The sequence below is a fragment of the Lathyrus oleraceus genome, chromosome 6 (assembly GCF_024323335.1).
Source record: "Lathyrus oleraceus cultivar Zhongwan6 chromosome 6, CAAS_Psat_ZW6_1.0, whole genome shotgun sequence".
Classification (NCBI taxonomy): Eukaryota; Viridiplantae; Streptophyta; class Magnoliopsida; order Fabales; family Fabaceae; genus Lathyrus; species Lathyrus oleraceus.
This window is the reverse complement of record NC_066584.1, coordinates 196665781-196684863: the sequence shown is the minus strand read 5'-3', so window position 1 is coordinate 196684863 and position 19083 is coordinate 196665781.

The following is a 19083-nucleotide window of genomic DNA, read 5'->3' as shown; positions in this document are numbered from 1 at the left end:
AGGAAATACAAGTACAAGGCCCAAGTGCTGCAATATAAAAGGATGGTAATCCTTCATTCAGAACTCGGGGATTTTAGGCGTGAAGTTTTTATTGTTCCATATACTTCACTGTTGTATTTTTGTGTGTGTCTTGTATTAGGTGTATCTTGCGAGCCAAGCAATTATCACCTAGATGATTGCATTGGACTAGGGTGTTCATTGAGTTGTAAGTGTTGTGTCACTCTAAGCTTTTAAGTATGAGTGTTGTGTATCTTGATTAAAGCTGTTCAGATGGAGTCGGTATACAAATTCCTGAAGAAGAATGGGACAAGGAGCAAGAGGCATTAGCCCTTGGAAACTCTAAGGCCTTGAATGCACTGTTCAATGGAATAAGTAAGAACATCTTCAGACTGGTGCATCACTGTAAGCTGGCTAAAGAAGTGTGGGATACTCTCAAGATAACTCATGAAGGTACCTCCAAGGTGAGGATGTCAAAACTTCAGATGCTGACCACCAAGTTTGAAAATCTGAGGATGAAAGAGGATGAGACTATTCATGACTTCCACATGAATATTCTTGAAATTGCCAACACTTCTGGTGGCTTAGGTGAGAAAATGGCTGAAGAGAAGCTTGTAAGAAAGATTCTCAGATCATTGCCAAAGATATTTGCCATGAAGGTCACAGCCATATAAGAGGCTCAAGATATCAGCAATATGAAGGTTGATGAACTTATTGGTTCACTCCAAACCTTTGAAATGGGCTTATGTGAGGATGCTGAAAAGAAGAACAAAAGCATAGCTTTTGTATCAAATACTGAAGAGAATTCAGAAGAAGGAAACATTGGAGGAAATGAAAGCATTTCAGAAGCCATAGCCATGCTTGGAAGACAGTTCAACAAGTTCATAAAGAAGGTTGATCAACAGGGTAGACCTAATGTCAAGAACTCTTCATATGACATCAGTAGAAAGTCAAAATATGAAGAAAAGGTCACTCAAGGCAAGGGAATCCAGTGCCATGGATGTGAAGGTTATGGTCATATTAAAGCTGAATGCCCTACCTTCCTCAAGGTGCAAAAGAAAGGGCTATCTATCACCTGGTCCGAAGGAGATTCTGAGAGTGAATCTGAAGGAGAATCTACTAAACATGTCACTGCTGACCAGTGTTTGTGCCTCTGATGATGACTCAAGTGGAGATGAACTTACCTTTGATGAACTTGCTGCTTCATATAAAGAACTATGTGTTAAAAGTGCAGAAGTGTGTATCCAAGGAGAAAAGCAGAAGAAACTCATCAAAGAGCTGGAAGCTGAGAAATAGAAGCAGCTGACAGTCATAGATGGTCTGAATGGTGAGATATCTTTGCTGACATCTAAGCTAGAACAAATGATTAAATCCATCAGAATGCTGAATAAAGGAACTGACACCTTGGAAGAGATTCTAAAGGTGGGACAGAAGTCAGGAACCATGTCTGGGTTAGGCTTTGCTAAGAAATCCTCAACTGAACTCAAAAGATCAAAGGCTGAAGTTCAGAAACTCAAGCAGAAGTCACAACCGATGTCTCAACATCAGGGAACCAGGATGAGTAACCATCAGAAGAAGAAATTTCAGAGATGGAGATGTCACTACTGTGGTAGATTTGGTCACATAAAACCTTTCTGCTACAGGCTGCATGGTTATCCTAACCAGAATACTCAAGTCAGACCTAAGCAGAAGGCATCTAAGCATAATGCCCCCATTAAAAAACAAAAATGGGTTTCTAATCAGACACCTCAAGTCAAACCTAAGCAGCAGGCATCTAAGCATAATATCCCCATTGAGAAACAAAAATGGGTGGCTAAACTAACTCACACATCTCCAAGGGCATCTACCAGACAAGACTGGTATTTTGACAGTGGCTGCTCAAGACATATGACTGGGATGAGCAACTTATTGGTGGATCAACAACCCCATGCCACCAGGTATGTGACATTTGGTGATGGAGCTAAAGGAGAAGTCAAGGGTGTTGGTAAGCTGGATTGTCCTGGAGTTCCAAAACTGAGAAATGTGCTGTTAGTAAAAGGACTAACTGCTAATCTCATCAGCATAAGCCAACTATGTGATCAAGGCTTCAATGTACAGTTCACTAAGGAAGGATGTGTAGTGATGAATGGTTGCAATCAGGAAGTTATGAGAGGAGCCAGATCCAAAGATAAATGTTATCTCTGGGAATCTAAAGTCTCACACTACTCCTCAAAGTGCCCCTTAGCCAAGGAAGAGCAGGAAGTGAAGTTGTGGCATGGAAGACTTGGACAACTTCATTTAAGAGGAACGAAGAAGATCATATCCAAGGAAGCAATTAGAGGAATCCCAAATCTGCTTATGGATGAAAGAAAAGGCTGTGGAAAATGTCAGATTGAAAGCCATGAGTCATCCTCACCTATTGGACCTCATCCAAATGGTGTAGTAGCAAGGGAGAAACAGAAGTGTGTATCATTGTCCACTGTAGAAGCTAAGTACCTAGCTTCTGGTAGCAGGTGTTCACCACTGGTATGGATAAACCAGATGCAGACTGAGTACAATGTCACTCAGAATGTCATGACATTGGATGTTACTCAGTTTGACAAAGTTAGGGGTACAGAGGGAATATGCGCTTCTGAGAAATTATAACAACTAATGATGTTAGTTATTTACTGTTTAGTAAGTCAACTTATTAAACAATTGATAGTACACTCTGATTGGTCAACAAATAATAGACATTGCTCGAGCAACTAGCGTTTCCTATTCCATCGTTTCAACTTTCAGTCTTGCAAACTTTCTCTCAAAGAAACTGTTCATCTCTCCTCCGAAATATTCATCATGTCGCACCAATCCGACTCAACTTCCTACACGACCATGTCTGATTCCTCCAGCTCTGAGTCTTGCAACCCTAACCGGGAAGATCCTGTGGCTGACGCTGCAAATACGTCTCATGCAAGAAGACCTAAAGAAACGGTCTCCGGATTCTCCTCAGCAATCGCACTTGATGAACAAACCAGGGAAGGCTCCAGGTATGTGCACAATGCCATTGCAACTATGGTGACTGGGATACTATCTGGTAATCGTAAGGTTCCTGGGGTCTCCATTCCCTTAAACAATATCATACCTGATAATGTTGCATGTCAAGAAAACGCAGTCGTCTTAAGAAAGAATGTCTCTGACGATGCTGAGCAAACTGATGCTCATGAGGGGTCAAAAAGTGACAAACCCTTAGACAGTGTGGGTAGTGAGGCAGTCCGTGTCACTCATGATGTCAGTGACAACCCTAAAACTGACACAGTTAATCTGGAAGAGTTCTCTGATAATGAACTGTTGACCTCAGTTGTCCCTAGCATAGCCAAAAGGGTTAGGACTAGGAGAGAAAAGAAGACTGTGGTGCAGAGGTCCCCAACAAGGAAGTTTGATGTGGCAATTTCTCCCAATCCAACGGTGACAGAGAGTTCCCTCAAAAGGAAAGGGCATGGACCTGCGAAATCTTGGAGCAAAGAGGTGCCCAAGAAAATGAAGACCAAGTTTGTTGCTGGGGAGTCTGAGTCAGATGTCCCATGTGATGTCACAACATCTCTGTCTAAGAAGAAGCCAACCACTAGCAAGCTGGCTGCTAGTGTCCCTGAGGTACCTATTGACAACGTGTCATTCCATTTTGCTTCTAGTGTAAACAGGTGGAAGTATGTCTATCACAAGAGGATGGCCTTGGAGAGGGAACTGGCTCAGAATGCCCTAGAGTGTAAGGAGATTGTAGACCTGATTCAAGAGGCAGGGTTAATGAAAACTGTGACTCAACTCCCAAAGTGCTATGAGACTTTAGTAAAGGAGTTTGTTGTTAATGTGTATGAGGAATGTGCAGATGGAAAGTCCAGAGAATTCAGAAAAGATATGTGCGAGGCAAGTGTGTGAACTTCTCTCCCTCAGTTATCAACCTGTATTTGAGAAGACCTGATGTAGCTCAACCTGAGCTTGAAGTGACTGACGACAGAATTTGTCAAGTCATCACTGCAAATCAAGTCAAGAAGTGGCCTCTTAAAGGTAAGTTGGTGGCCAGCAAACTCAGTGTGAAGTATGCTATGCTACACAAAATTGGAGCTGCCAACTGGGTGCCCACAAATCACAAATCCACTGTGGTTGTGATGCTTGGAAAGTTCATCTACGCTGTTGGAACCAAAGCAAAGTGTGACTATGGAACCTACATTTTTTATCAAACCATGAAACATGCTGGGAGCTTCAGTGTGAAGGGGCCTATAGCCCTCCCTTCCCTCATATGTGGAATTGTGCTGAATCAATTTCCAAACATATTGACAGAGAATGACTCTGTGAACAGAAGAGAGAGTCTGTTGGCCTTCAATTATAAACTGTTCCTGGGTAAGCATGTCCCTGACATTGCCATGACAACTGGAGAGACATCAAGGGTTGGCAATCAACCAGATAAAGCTGTTGTCATTGCCATACTCGGGGAGACTTGCAAAGAGCTAGAGGCAAGGAAGCTCACTTTGGAAAAGTTGATTATCAAATTGGAGATGTCTGATGATGGTGTGCTTGATGAAGCTGCTGAGGCTACAGAAGGAGCTGCAAGGCAAAGTGCAGAGGGTGAGGAGGAGGCCAGTTCTGATGATGGCACTGATGATGAGGCTGACTCTAAGTCATAATGATTAAATCATTTAATGTATTCCTCTCATTTATGTGTAATTCTGTTTATTTGGTCTGTAATTTAAAGTGTTGCTTTGGCAACATTTTTGACAAAAAGGGGGAGTAACACCTGTGATGCCCCAGGATAACAGATTATGTGATTAAACAGATATTGAAGATCCTCTAATCCAGAGGTTGTGCTGCAGCTGATGTTCCACTTCTATGAGTGTGAGTGTGTTTATGCGTGCTGCTATTAGAAGTTTTTATTTAGCTTCTATGTAAGATGAGTGTATGTGTGCTGCTGTTAGAAGTTTTTATTTAACTTTTGTATGTGTGATGATATGTGAAGTTTTTATTTAACTTCTATCTGTGGTGAGTGTGCTACTGCTCTGAGTATATTAGCTAGGTTAATTTCCCTGCTAGATGTGTGTTTTCCGCTGCTGTGAACTCTGTTGTGATGCCAAGTAGTTTTAGCCAAAAATTTGCCAAAGGGGGAGTTTGTAGATGTTTGATTGGCTGCATTTTATGTTAAAACACTAACTGGACTCTAATGTCTTGACTGATGTCATGACATGCTTTGGAGATGTTTGATTGGCTGCATTGTGTGTTAGAACATCTAATTGTCTTCTGATGTCTTGACTAATGTCATGACATACTTGAGTAGTATGCTGCAGGTTTAGCTAATACAGGATTTACTGAATGTCAAACTAGATGTTATTACATTCATTCCTGACAGCAGATATTGAGCTGTAGCACAGGTGGTTGTCTGTTATAACTCAGTATTTAATTTCAGTCTGTTTATCAAGGGAATAACAGACCTGGCATAAGGCCTACTGTCTGAATGTCAAACTGGATGTTATGACATTCATCATTGACATCATATGCTGAATAATAGGCAGGTTGGTTTTCTACTACAGTTCAGTATGTATCTCAGTCTGTTCTTCAAGAGGAAAACAGACCATGGCATAAGGCTCTATGTGTAAATGTCAAATTGGATATTTTGACATTTATTAATGTAAGCTGATACTGAAGTATGGACCGGTTGGTCCTTTACAGGACAGCATTTTGTATAGTCTGTTTTCAGGAGAATAACAGACTTAGCATATGGCCTATGATCTGGACGTCAAACTGAATGTTGTGACATTCATTCCTGACAGCATATGCTATATTGTAGGTTAGTTAGTTTTTCTATTTCAGCAGTTTTCTCAGGCTATTCTTCAGGAATCCAACAGCTGAGCTAAAATCCAGGAAACTAACAACTAAGCTACAATTAATGAACCTAACAAATAGCCTATTTGTTAGTACCCTAATATGTGGAAATTAGGTTAACTTGCTTGACCTTAATTTCAGGAAATACAAGTACAAGGCCCAAGTGCTGCAATATAAAAGGATGGCAATCCTTCATTCAGAACTCAGGGATTTTTGGCGTGAAGTTTTTATTGTTCCATATACTTCACTACTGTATTTTTGTGTGTGTCTTGTATTAGGTGTATCTTGTGAGCCAAGAAATTATCACCTAGATGATTGCATTGGACTAGGGTGTTCATTGAGTTGTAAGTGTTGTGTCACTCTAAGCTTTTAAGCGTGAGTGCTGTGTATCTTGATTAAAGCTGTTAAGCACAATCAAGAGATGTTTGAAGTGTGACTTCACTATAAACTTTAATATAATTAAAGGTTGTAATCACTGACGTGATTGAGGGGGAGTGAGTAGGAACTCTGATCTTAGAGTAAGATTGAAATTGCATTGGGTAGGTATTAAGTGATAGGGTTAAACAGTTGGTTTAAGGTCTAAATTATTACTACTAATAGTGGATTTCCTCCCTGGCTTGGTAGCCCCCAGGCGTAGGTGTGTGTGACACCGAACTGGGTAAACAATTCCTTGTGTTATTTACTGCACTTACTTTTTAAGTTCTGCATAATTCTTGTCTGCGCAGAATTGGATGTCATAACATCCCGTGTGACATCGAAAGTCTGTTAACTAGAATTTCATTTCTGACTAACAGTCTTACAGGACTTTTGATTAAAAATGAAGTCATAACCATTTTAACTAAGTTGACTAATAGACAAAAGGTTATGCATCAGACCATCAACTAAAAGAACATTAGTAATAGAAGGAAGTTTACTGTTACCAATAGTTCTGGAGCCAGTGATCTTTCCTTTCTGGTTTCCTATGAAACCAACGAAGCCTTCAGGCTTAAGTTCCAAATATTGAAACATAGACCTAAGCCCATCATATGTCGCGAGCATCCATTGTCCAGGTACCATAACTGGTGTTTCAGCTGAGCTGCTAAGGATGTCTGCAACATATATTATTTTATCCTTAGGTACCCACTTTTTGGGTCCTCTCTTGTTAGTTTTTCCAGAGTTTCTTACAACTTTGGGTCTTTGGGCAATAGGAAAATCATGGGGAATTTGTGCATGATACTTAGGTTTCAGAACTGAGTTCATACCCTTTGTATGTTTCTGTGTCTGTGCAGAAATATCAAGCTTAGAGCCAACAGGCACGAAATGCACATAGAGAGGTTTTGGTTTTACCTTCTAACTTTCGTTAGGTTTTATAGTTTTTGTACAACCTAAACCTTTATTTCCATTTCTGCTAACTCCATAGATTAAGGAAGCTATTTTGCTTCTATCTATGCTTTTAGCTAGAAAGTACTGGAATGTTCTATCATATCTAATGATGCAATCAGTACCATAAGCTTCTGAGACTATTTCTTCCTCTAGTTTTGAAAACTTTCTTTTCAAAGCAAAGTTTTACTTTCTAAAGAAATAATTTTTCATTTAGAGAGGAAATATCTTTCTCAAGCTCACTGCGAGTTTCAGAAGTTACTACTTGGACTTGTTTAAGGTCCTTGTATTTACTCTGAAGACTCTGGTACTTTTCCAGCATTTCAGAGAGACGTGATTCAAGATCAGAATGAGATAGGTTAGCAAATACCTCTTCATAATCGGATTCGTATTTTAATTTTGATAATACCTTATCTTCTAGTTTGTCTGAACCTTCTGAATCATTTCTAGTTAGCATCAATACGACGTTGGCTTTTTCTTTGTCGAAATCTTCTTCTTCGGATTCTGAGTCATCCCATGTAGCTAACAACCCCGTCTTGCCTTTTTAAAAATTCCTCTTAGGCCTTCTATTGTTTTTCAGCTTAGGACAATCATTTTGGTAGTGGTATGGCTCCTTGCACTCAAAGTAGATATCTTATTTTCTAGAACCTTGCTTCTTTTTTCCAGATAAAGAATCAAAACAACCAGCAGTCTTTCTGGCTCCTCTGAACTTCCCTTGACCATTGTGCATGTGCTTACAAAGTTTGTTGACTCTCTTTAAAATTAGAGATAACTCATCATCATCTTCTGATTCTTCATCAGATCCTTCTGATTCTTCCTTAACTTGATAAGCTTTTGTCTTCTCAGGCTTAGACTTTAAGGCAACAGATTTACCTCACTTATGAGGTTTATCTTCCTCGAGCTCAACCGCGTGGCTTCTTAAAGAACTAACAATTTCTTCAAGACTAATACTATTGAGATCCTTCGCTAGCTTCAAAGCAGTTACCATAGGTCTCCATTTTTTAGGAAGACTTTTGACAATATTCTTAATGTGGTAAACTATAGAGTGTCCTTTGTCCAGAATTTTCAGTCCTGCAACAAGCATTTGAAAACTTGAGAACATAGTCTCAAATGTTTCATCATCTTCCATTTTGAATGCCTTGTACTTTTGGATTAAGGTCGAGGGATTTGTCTCCTTTACTTGAGCATTCCCCTCATGATTCATCCTCAGAGGGTTAAATATGGATTTGGCAGAATCTCTGTTTGTTCTTATACTCAGTATAAGAGATAGCATTTAGCAATATAGTTTTGGCCTTATGATAATTTTTGAAATATTTCTTCTGTTGATTAGTCATAGCACTTCTTGCTATATTATTTCCTTCAGCATTAACTGGGTGAACATAGCCATCGACTACAATATCCCAAAGATCAACATCATAACCAAGAAAGAAACTTTTGATTCTATCTTTCCAATAATCAAATTTCTCACCATTAAATATTGGTGGTTTTGCATTGTAGTGATCTCTTTCATTATTGTTAACAACGTTAGCAGCGTTAGCAGTGGCTATTGTTTCTCACACAAACTGGGTCTGTACTGAACATGGTGAAGTGTTGATATATCTTTTATCGCAATCAGAACTTGAGCTTTGATGCCAATTAAAGGTGTGAAAAATATAAGAAAGAGGGGTTTGAATTGGGTTTTACAATACAAAAGGTTTTTACCAACTCAAGAACACCACTTAAAAGTTAATAACAAAGAGATAAAAACACAAGTATTTTTATCCTGGTTTGCTTGGAACTCGAAGCTACTCCAGTCCACCCGCAGAGGTGATTTTTCCTAATACACAAGAACTTAATCCACTATAATCAACAGATCACAATAATCGCAAAGAATAACCTTCCTTGTATTCTCAAGGATCCGATTATACCCTAGTCTCCTTAAGGACTCACAAAAAATAACTTTCTTATCTTCTCAAGGATCCGACTATACCCTAGTCTCCTTAAGGAATCAAAGAAACAGTTTGAAAGATATTTTGTGTGTTACAAGTTGCTTCTATACAAACAGATTTTACACAAATGATAAACAATTACTTGAAGAAAAACGGTGTACAAAGAATGATAGTTTTCCAAAGTTTAGCAGCGCTTTTGTATATTTCTTCGTCATCGCCTTATTTTTGTTCAAGTCTCCAAGTCTTACTTATATAGCATAAGAAGAAGGCCGTTAGAGGGGGAAATGGGAAAAAATCATATAGCGCATGTGTAGGAGAATTGCCATCCAAGGCGCAGCGGAATTTAAAATTTCTCCATTTAGTGATCCTTACGAATGGGCATGATCAGTGATAGAATCGTTACCTCTTGTGGCGATTCAAACCTTTGGTGCAGATCTCTGATAATGATCAAAACCTTTGATACAGATCCACGGGGCGATCACGAACGTTGAACGATGACAACGTCTCTACTCAGTCCACACGAACGGATTCCTTCAATCGCAGTGCTAGCTGTTATGAATGAAGGCTTTGAGTGAGAGAAAGAGGGAAACAAAATTCCAAGTCTCTACTTGAATTTATGTCTGAGTGGATTGGAGTGACAATGCTTCTACCCAAGGGGTTCTATTTATAGAACCACTTGTGTGGGCTTCAAGCTAAAAAGCCCACTTAAGTGTATTTTGGCCCATATCCTATAATATGCCCAAAATCACTTAAGTATTTGGTACCTTACCATATTTCGTCTCCCACTTAAGTGCACCATACCTTACGGTGTTCCTTAGTTACTCTATCTCTCATCAATCCGTCCTTTGTGTGTGACCCTATAGGTTTTCGCGGCGTTGGCAATTATATTAAATCACGCATTTAACATAATAAACAGTGAGTGGTATCTAGCAACACATCACTGCTACCCAAGTCACGAAAATGTCATGTGATCTGACAAAACCTCCTGTGATAATAATTATGTGTATAATTACCCCTTTGCCCTTATGTCTATATTGAACACAAGGTATAGACCGTGTCACCCTTGTCCAGTTCAATATTGGGCCCATAGACATTTATCCTGTTACGCAGGATTGGCAAATTCCATCTAGGACACTCATGTCCCTCAGCATGTTTCGTGGAGTACCCATCAACTGTCTTTATGGTTATCCAGTTACGGACAACGTTGGATCAGCAATAAAGCACTCGACTCTACATCTAGGATCCATAGTGGTTTCAGATCGAAGAGTGGTATACACTATTATCACCATGAGAATAACTTATGACACTTTGCATAACTTTCTATATAGTATTCTCATAGCGGGTCAATCCGGTATAAATATTACTCCTAATACTCATACCTATGTTTAAGACTTGATAACTCTTTATCCATGATCCATGAGATGTGATCATCAGTCTACAAACATAATAGTCTTAATGCTTTAATGTTATCCCACTTCACATTAAAGCTCGACTACGGATGCTTTAAGAACAGTGCCCTTATGTTTAATGTGTTCTCATGATTAAGTCACACTTAATACATTAAACGGACTATCTATTCTAGGGACTTTATTAATCAACCATAATAAAGAAAATGCCTTTTATTATTAATAAATAATTCGATAAAAGTACCAAAAGTATTGGCCTCTAGGGCTTACACCAACAGCATGTCCACTGTTGGATGGTGAAATGAGTGATAATGAATATTGTCCTTCACCCACAAAATCAGTGACAGGTGTGATGTATAGTAATATCCTTTTCCCACGAAATCAGGTAGTGAAAAGGATATTTGATTTGTACTATGCACTATTTGATCACGTACCTATTTGATCTTATCTTCAAGTTCATTAGCTTTTGATGAGAGTTGATGAAGCATGAAATGAAGAAACATAAAGCTGGATTCAGAAACTTCATAATCTTGGGTCAAAACCTTGACAACGTTAGTAGTCTTGCTTGAGATCTTTAGTAACTTCAGAATCTTTAGAGTCTTCAGAATCTACAGTCAAAACCTGGATAACCTTAATCGTTTGGCTTTAGATCTTAAGAATCTTCAGCTACGTAACACAACTTCAGAAGTTTGCCATACTTCAGAAGCTTGGTGATCAGAGTCACATCCAGAAGCACGAACTGAGAGAACATTGTAGCAGAAACATAGCATTTCCTCATAAGCTTCTCAGGAGTGAATCAGCACAAAAGCAGAAAGATTAATGCAGCAGTGACTTTGAACATCTTTCAGAACTTCTTATGACTGGCGCAAAAACGAATTTGGAACTCATCATTCAGAAATTGATGACATTGCATGTTATATACTCATAATCAGAGGTGCCTACTAAAGCTACACAATAACAAACCATTAGGGTACCAAAATTGTTCTCACACAAATACAACATTGTTATCATCAAAACTCAAGGTATAGATGCCGAACCAAATCTTATTCTAACATATATGTGTCGCATCCTGCGAAAAATCAACCGGCGAGGCTCGAAAACAAAACACACACAGAGCCGCCACTGCGCGTTATTTATCCCAAGATAGGGAAAGGAAACGCTCAGAGAAACCTGGAAAGGAAATGGTCTTGCGACCAAAGAGAAAGGGTAAGGGAGTCGGTTACGCAAGGGGAAGGTATTAGCACCCCTCACGTCCGTCGTACTCGACGGGATCCACGTTCTAAGAAAAGAAAAAGGTTGCTAAACATCACACACACACACAAGGGAACGCAGGTGGGGTTAAGAGGAACGAGCTCGATAAGGTATCGCACCTTATGCCTACATATCTTGTCTGGAACAAGAATCAGAGCCACTGTAGTTCGGCTTACGCACGCCAAACAACACAAAACATACAAACAAGCAAGGGTGGCAAACATGGAGCTCGACAACCACTGGATGGAATTACGTCAGCATCCGAACCAAAACACGCACAAAGCGGCAAACGTGGAGCCCGACTGCCAATCACTGGGCTTACGTCGGCATCCGAACCCAAACATACAATCAGATAACAAGCAAACACACACAAAAAAGAAAAAGGTTGCCCGGAGTGGTCTCGCACGACCACCTGCCTACATACCTCGTCTGGAACAAGGATCAGGGTGATGTAGTTCCCCTGAAAGGGAAAAAGATTTCAGCCAGAAACCGGGGGAAGACGCACTACTAGGGAGCTGGACTCGAGCCTAGTGTTGTCATGCATCGTTTACCCTAAGTTCGGTTTTCTATCCTACTTGCATAAGCAAACTACTCCTATCCAGGAAAGAAGCAAGCACACAAGCATACAGAATAATTCAAGCATACATCCAATGAAAACAAGCATCCCAAACAGATATCCACATAGCACGCACTATAACCAAACAAGTGGCTCACACAATAGGTTTGACTGCCGAAGCGAGTCGTTTGTACGGGCTGGATTTGCTCTTAACCTTGCCATTACGAGGCTAAGGTGAAGCAGATGAGAGGTGAAGTGAGGATCAGACCTCACAGCTCTTATCCCTAACCAGGGAGAGCTTCTGACAAATGAGCATGGGTCCAGAATGGGGGAACCCTTCTATGCTCAGAGACTCTGACACAATGTGCACTGCACGGATCTTGGGCTTGTGATCTCAATGCTACAACCATGTAATGGGAGCAAGGAGAAGACTCAACTGAATAGTGGGGGGTAGACTGCATACCCCTACCTTCCACCAATTGCCTTACTTAAAGGACTTTCACCTGCTTGGCACGAAAAATAAACAACCACAATCATCGCCTCTTAAGGAGGACTTCAGACATTTATTTGCCCGGCCAAATAACAGACCGGGTCTCCAGACTACATGAAGTCAAGAGGACCTACCTCAAGCAAGTTGCTTAAGCAAAGCAAAGCAAAAGTTCACAAGGAACTGAGCAACTAAAAGTACCTGGAAACAGTCAAACACAGTTAGTACTCAGACAGACAAAAATAAACAGCAAATATTAATCAGTCAGACTATACAAACTAATGCACAACAAAGGCAAGCTATGAGCTCAAGCCCAAACTTCACAACCTACAAAACAATGTTATGTTAGTGTACAAACATCAAACAACATCATTTCAATCAACTTGGATCATTCTCCATGAGCATGGTGCTATTCATCCTGAAAAATCAAGCAAACATTAGCAACTAGACCACTAGGCCAAGCCTAGGGTCCAAAGGCAAGAAAAATTCCTAAACAGCAAGGTATCTCTAACCAAACTCAAATTAATGTCAAACAAAAGCCAACACAATTAGTCCCATGTCCATATCATTCATTATATTCATTCCCTGCACAAAACCATCCAAACTAGTTCAAATGAAGCACCAAACATCCAAACAGAACTATTGCATTCAATTCCATATCAAAACAGTTCTAAAAATTCTCAAATAATTTACACCTAAACAGGGTCTATTCAAGGTATGGCACACCAAATTTCAGCTTAATTGGGCAAAGGAAACCATGTCAATGAAAATCAACAAAAACAGACACAAATACATGCTCCAAATCACAACATCAACACATGCTTCCACTTCAAAAATTCATAAGTCCATGAGAACAAAAAAGAAATGGATGAGACCAAAACAGGGATGTCCTATCATGTGTCTATTACAAGCATATCAAATTTCATGATCACACAATACCATATGAGTATTTCACACCAAATATTCCAACATATGTCACATGAACTTGCAAATTCAACTACCAGAAATGAAAAATAGCAATCAATTTGAAAATGCCACATAAAATTCCACAAAAATTCACATAGCATCTTAACATGTCAATCCAACATCATGCAAAATTTCATGTCATTCCAACAAGTATAGGTCACTCAAAAAAATCCAGCAAGTTGACATAATGAGGTGTGACACACATTGTCACACCTAAGTTCAAAAATTCACATCTCAATGACCAGGAATCAAAAATTCATAAAGTTTACATGGAAATAAACATCAGCCAGTCAACAATCATCACAAAAAATTTCAAGAATTTATTTGTAACTATGAGAATTTCCCATTGGAATTGGCACAATGTATCAAAATATAGCACATGTTAAAGAACCCTAGGTCAAACACCATTCCTACCATGCACAACTTCAACCAATATGTCAAAAAAATCCTATAGTCAACAAGGAAGTCAAAGAAAAAATTCTCATATTTTTCTGAATTTTCTATGATTTTTTATGAATTTTTTAACATGTTTATGATTTTTTAACAATTTATTTGAATTAATATAAATTAATTAAAGTCACTAATGGCAATATGGTAAATCTTCAATGCCAGGCGCGGGAAACACATTTTGAATTTGGAAAAGGCCTGAAACGTGAATCAAACAGGAAAAATTCCCAGACTTCATCTTCTTCACCGCGCGGTATTAACACGTTCATCAACGGCAGCTTCGACTTTGCTCATTTCATCACCAAAATTAACAAACTAATAACCGTTGGAAAGGTCTGAATGTGAGGATCTCAAATACGTAATCAATTTCACCTAATTCTTAACACAGCTTACGGATCGATCGAATAAAGTTTCACATTCAAAACTAAAAATCATGATATCTCATTCTACACTCAACCAAATCGAAAACTACGAATTGCAGCACGCTCAGCAATGAATGAACTACAAAAACCATATCTCAATTCAAGAAATAAAGAGATTCGAATTCGCACCTTAAAGCGAAGGCAGCAAGGAATCCGCGAGCCTCAAGCTTCAAATCATGAAAACAGGTGCAGATTAACATCCAAGGAGATGATTGGAGAAGTTAAATTGGCTTAAACACGATCCAAATGCAAGAATGGTGAAAACTCCATTGTTGAGCTCAAGCATGACAGTTGCGATTGGGACACCTTCTCACTTCAATTTGATGAACAGATGTAGAGGATGATGAATGGAGATTGGACCAAAAAGAATTTCGCAAATTGAGCAAGGATTGGGAGAGTTTTGGTCAATTGAAGTTCTTGTGTTCTTGAGAGAATGTGATGAATTTGGAGAATTTCAGATCTGTTTTGGGGAATTGTGATTTTCTGTTATGATTTGATGATGATTAACAATATATACTCAAGCTTAATTACCACTTAATCCATCTAATTAGCCAAATGCATTTGATTAGTGAAATGGTTATTTTTTAAGCAAGGGGCAAAAGTGTACTTTCACATATAAGCCAATGCCAGCTCATTGACAGCTCACACACTCTCAAAATGACATGTGTGAGCTGTTGCAACTTGTTTCACTCTCATTGGATGTGTATTTTGAAAAATCACATGTGAATGGTTATGTGTCCAATTTTGCAATTTCATTTTTCAAGCCAATTTCCAAACCACAAGGCCTTAGCATATTATGATGATTCCAACAACTTTCAAATGCCATTTATGAGGTGTGGCAAAAATCCCCACTCAAAAATTCCAATTATTTCACAAGTTGGACAATTTTGCCCTTGGTCCATTTTAACTGTCCAGTTGAAATTTGACTTTTTGCATTGACCACTTTTGGAAAAATCCAATTATGCACCATGAAAGTACATGTCAAATGGAGTTTGTTCATATAAAGAACAACCAATTTGGACAATCCATGTGGAAGTTATGGCCTCCTGATTATGGGTCATTTTTGAAATTCACTGGACCATAACTTGACAACCATACATGGGATTTTCAAGTTCTTGGACTTTTTGGAAAGGTGAGAGCAAGATCTACAACTTTCATGTTGAACAAATTTTCATTTGAAGCTTCTTTGGACACGTGGCTTTGAGGTCAAAAACTTTCCATTTTTGGAAACTTCAATTACAAGTCACTTTCTATTTTTGGCAGTTTTTGTTCTGACTTGATTTTCTCCATTCTTAAGCTTTGAGATGTCAAATAACACTTGTTCCAACATGAATGAAGTGTATCCAACTCATTTCCACCTCCAAATCCATCAGATCATGTACAGTTGACCCCAATTGACTTTTCAACTGATAGATGAATCTGGCCATGCATAGATCAATCTGAGCTCCAATCTCCTGATGAAATGGCTCAAGAGTGAAACCCTAGCCTCAATTATCTCCATAAAATCACATAATGAACCCCATAACCATCACAAACCCCATCTCCTGATTAAGCCCTGATTGGCCCAATGCAACTGATCAGGGTTGACCAGTGGTCAAAACCCTAATCTCAAGGAATCTGCTTCAATCACTTGATGAAATCCAACCCTGATGATGATGATGTACCATTTCAATCAAGATGAAGACCAATCTTCTTGAGAATCACAAAACCCTAATTTCAACTTCCACATCCTCAGATGATTGATGACCAGTCAATAAAACCTTAGGCTTACACTTTGACTTCCTCATCTTCTGAACAAGACTTGGGAGGATGGCTTGCACAATGTAACCACATGATATGCAATATGTAATGCCTAATGTCCTAACAAATGATATGCAATATGTTATGCTAGTCCCAAGAGAGGAGGGCAAATTTTGAGGTGTTACAGCTGCCCCTATTCAATCCACTGTGAACTTGTCGATATGAATAGCCTCGGCTTTCAGATGATCAGGATGAAGAGTGATTGAATACCAAGAAACAGACGAACAATTTGCACTCTGATGGGATAATAATTAACAACGCCTGTCAGCATCGGCGAAGAAACAAACTCGAAACGTCGACCTGGGTACCAAAATAAATGGTAACACAGGGATAACCATGGTCTGATCACCACACATCCACGCGGGATTATCATTCTCTCTTCTTTTTATGCTTTTCTTGGACCCCGAATTTTTCTTCGCGCAAATGATCCCAGATCACTGCATTTGAACCCCGAAATCTTCTTTCCTTGTGATAACTCCGCTGGCAATCGTCGGAAATAACACCAATCACCACTCTGATGGCGACATATCAAAGGGTACATCTTCAACCAGACACTGACTGATGACCGGGAAGAAACTCGATGTTTACTGGACATCGAACGATGATGTTTTACAGGACACCAAAGAAAACTCGACCAAACATTAAACAATGACCGGGAGACAACTCGATGTTTACAGGCATCGGACAATGATGTTTACAGGCATCAAACAATGATGTTGACAGGACATCGAACAATGATGTTGACAGGACATCTAACAATGATGTTTACAGGCATCAAACAATGATGTTTACAGGCATCAAACAATGATGTTGACAGGACATCGAACAATGATGTTTACAGACATAGAACAATGATGTTTACAGGCATCACACAATGATGTTTACAGGCATCACACAATGATGTTTACAGGCATCAAATAATGATGTTTACAGGCATCAAACAATGATGTTTACAGGCATCAAACAATGATGTTTACAGGCATCAAACAATGATGTGGACAGGCATCAAATAATGATGTGGACAGGCATCAAATAAGGATGTTTACAGGCATCAAGCAATGATGTTTACAGGCATCAAACAATGATGTGGACAGGCATCAAATAATGATGTGGACAGGCATCAAATAAGGATGTTTACAGGCATCTAACAATGATCGACCAGACATTAAACAATGACTGGGAAATAACTTGACGTTGACTGGACATCGAACGATGATGTTTTACAGGACACCAAAGAAAGCTCGACCAGACACTTAACAATGACTGGGAAACACTGCTGCTCCAAAATCCCGCTGCTGACTCCTCGGAGTATCGTCTTCACTGTCCGGTAAAACCGATCCTCAAGTGGTAACCACGGCTTGAATCGCGCTGATCGCGTAACGTCCTCTGATTTTATTTCCATCTCTGTCCGACGGAAACATTTCCTCCAATATCGCACTACTGGGGAACCTTGCTGATCTGACGTCGTGATGCTAAACTCCACAGAGTAACATCTTCGCTTTCTGGCAAGACCACCTCTCAAACGGTAACCGCGGCTTGAGACTAGCTCTATGCTTGCAACAATGATGCATGATCTTTTTCTGCGTAATGCTCCATAATTATGGAAATGCTACGCGATTTATTATTTTTTCTATGCAATATGCTATGCTTATTTACATGATGAATGCATAAAAAATATCCCCCTCAAGGGACTCTTCTGAGGAGCACGAGACACTCTGCTGAGGAACTCGTCAATTCTCCAATCTCCACCCTGCTGGGGAATATCACTACTGCTGGGATAAAGCAACCCTTGCTGGGGAAGGAACCTCCTTCGCATCCAATCCGCTCGGGAAACTGCTGGGGATAAGCACCACCAACACTCTGTGGGGATACAACAGTTTTTGACTTGCTGGGGATATCAATCCCGACTCTGCTTTGAGAACCCTCACAGATACCTGACGACTTTACTGGGGAAAATGCTTACAGATACTCTGCTGGGAAACAGCCACCTTCAGGTCTGGCAACGGGGGAAGCATCGATCTGACACCTGCTGGGGATAACCATCCGGACCATGCTAGGGAAACGAATGCTACTCCGCTGGGAACAACCCATGCAATCCACACGTAGGATACACTCAGCTGGGGATGCAAACAACCCGTCCGCTACGGGAACTTGTCCAATCCACTGGTAGGATGAACACTGCTGGAGATATATTTCATTGAAACCCGCTCCACTCGGGGAATAGCAACCTTCAAACCTGGCCGCTGAGGAAACACCATCGTAAACCCGCCGGGGACAACCATCCTGACTCGGCTGGAGAAGTCCACAGAACTTGTATCTGCTGGGGAGCTAGTCCTATAATTCTGCTCGGGGACCTAGCTGGGACATGAGAAAAGTAAGTACAGAACACCCGTCGACTCATCGAACCATGGTATCCACCTCCAATACTCGCATCGGCTTTCCACTTTTGAGAATTCCCAGACTCGTCTGGACCTTTTCTGCTCCATCATCTTGTACTCCCAAATCGCTCCGCGCTCGACGGAAACGTACTTCTGGAATTATACAGAAATTTCAATTTCTCGATTTTGAAGAGTCTTCTTGGTTAATCATCAAGGGTCGTCGGACGTCTCAACGTCTCCTCTTCCTACCGTCCTTCACA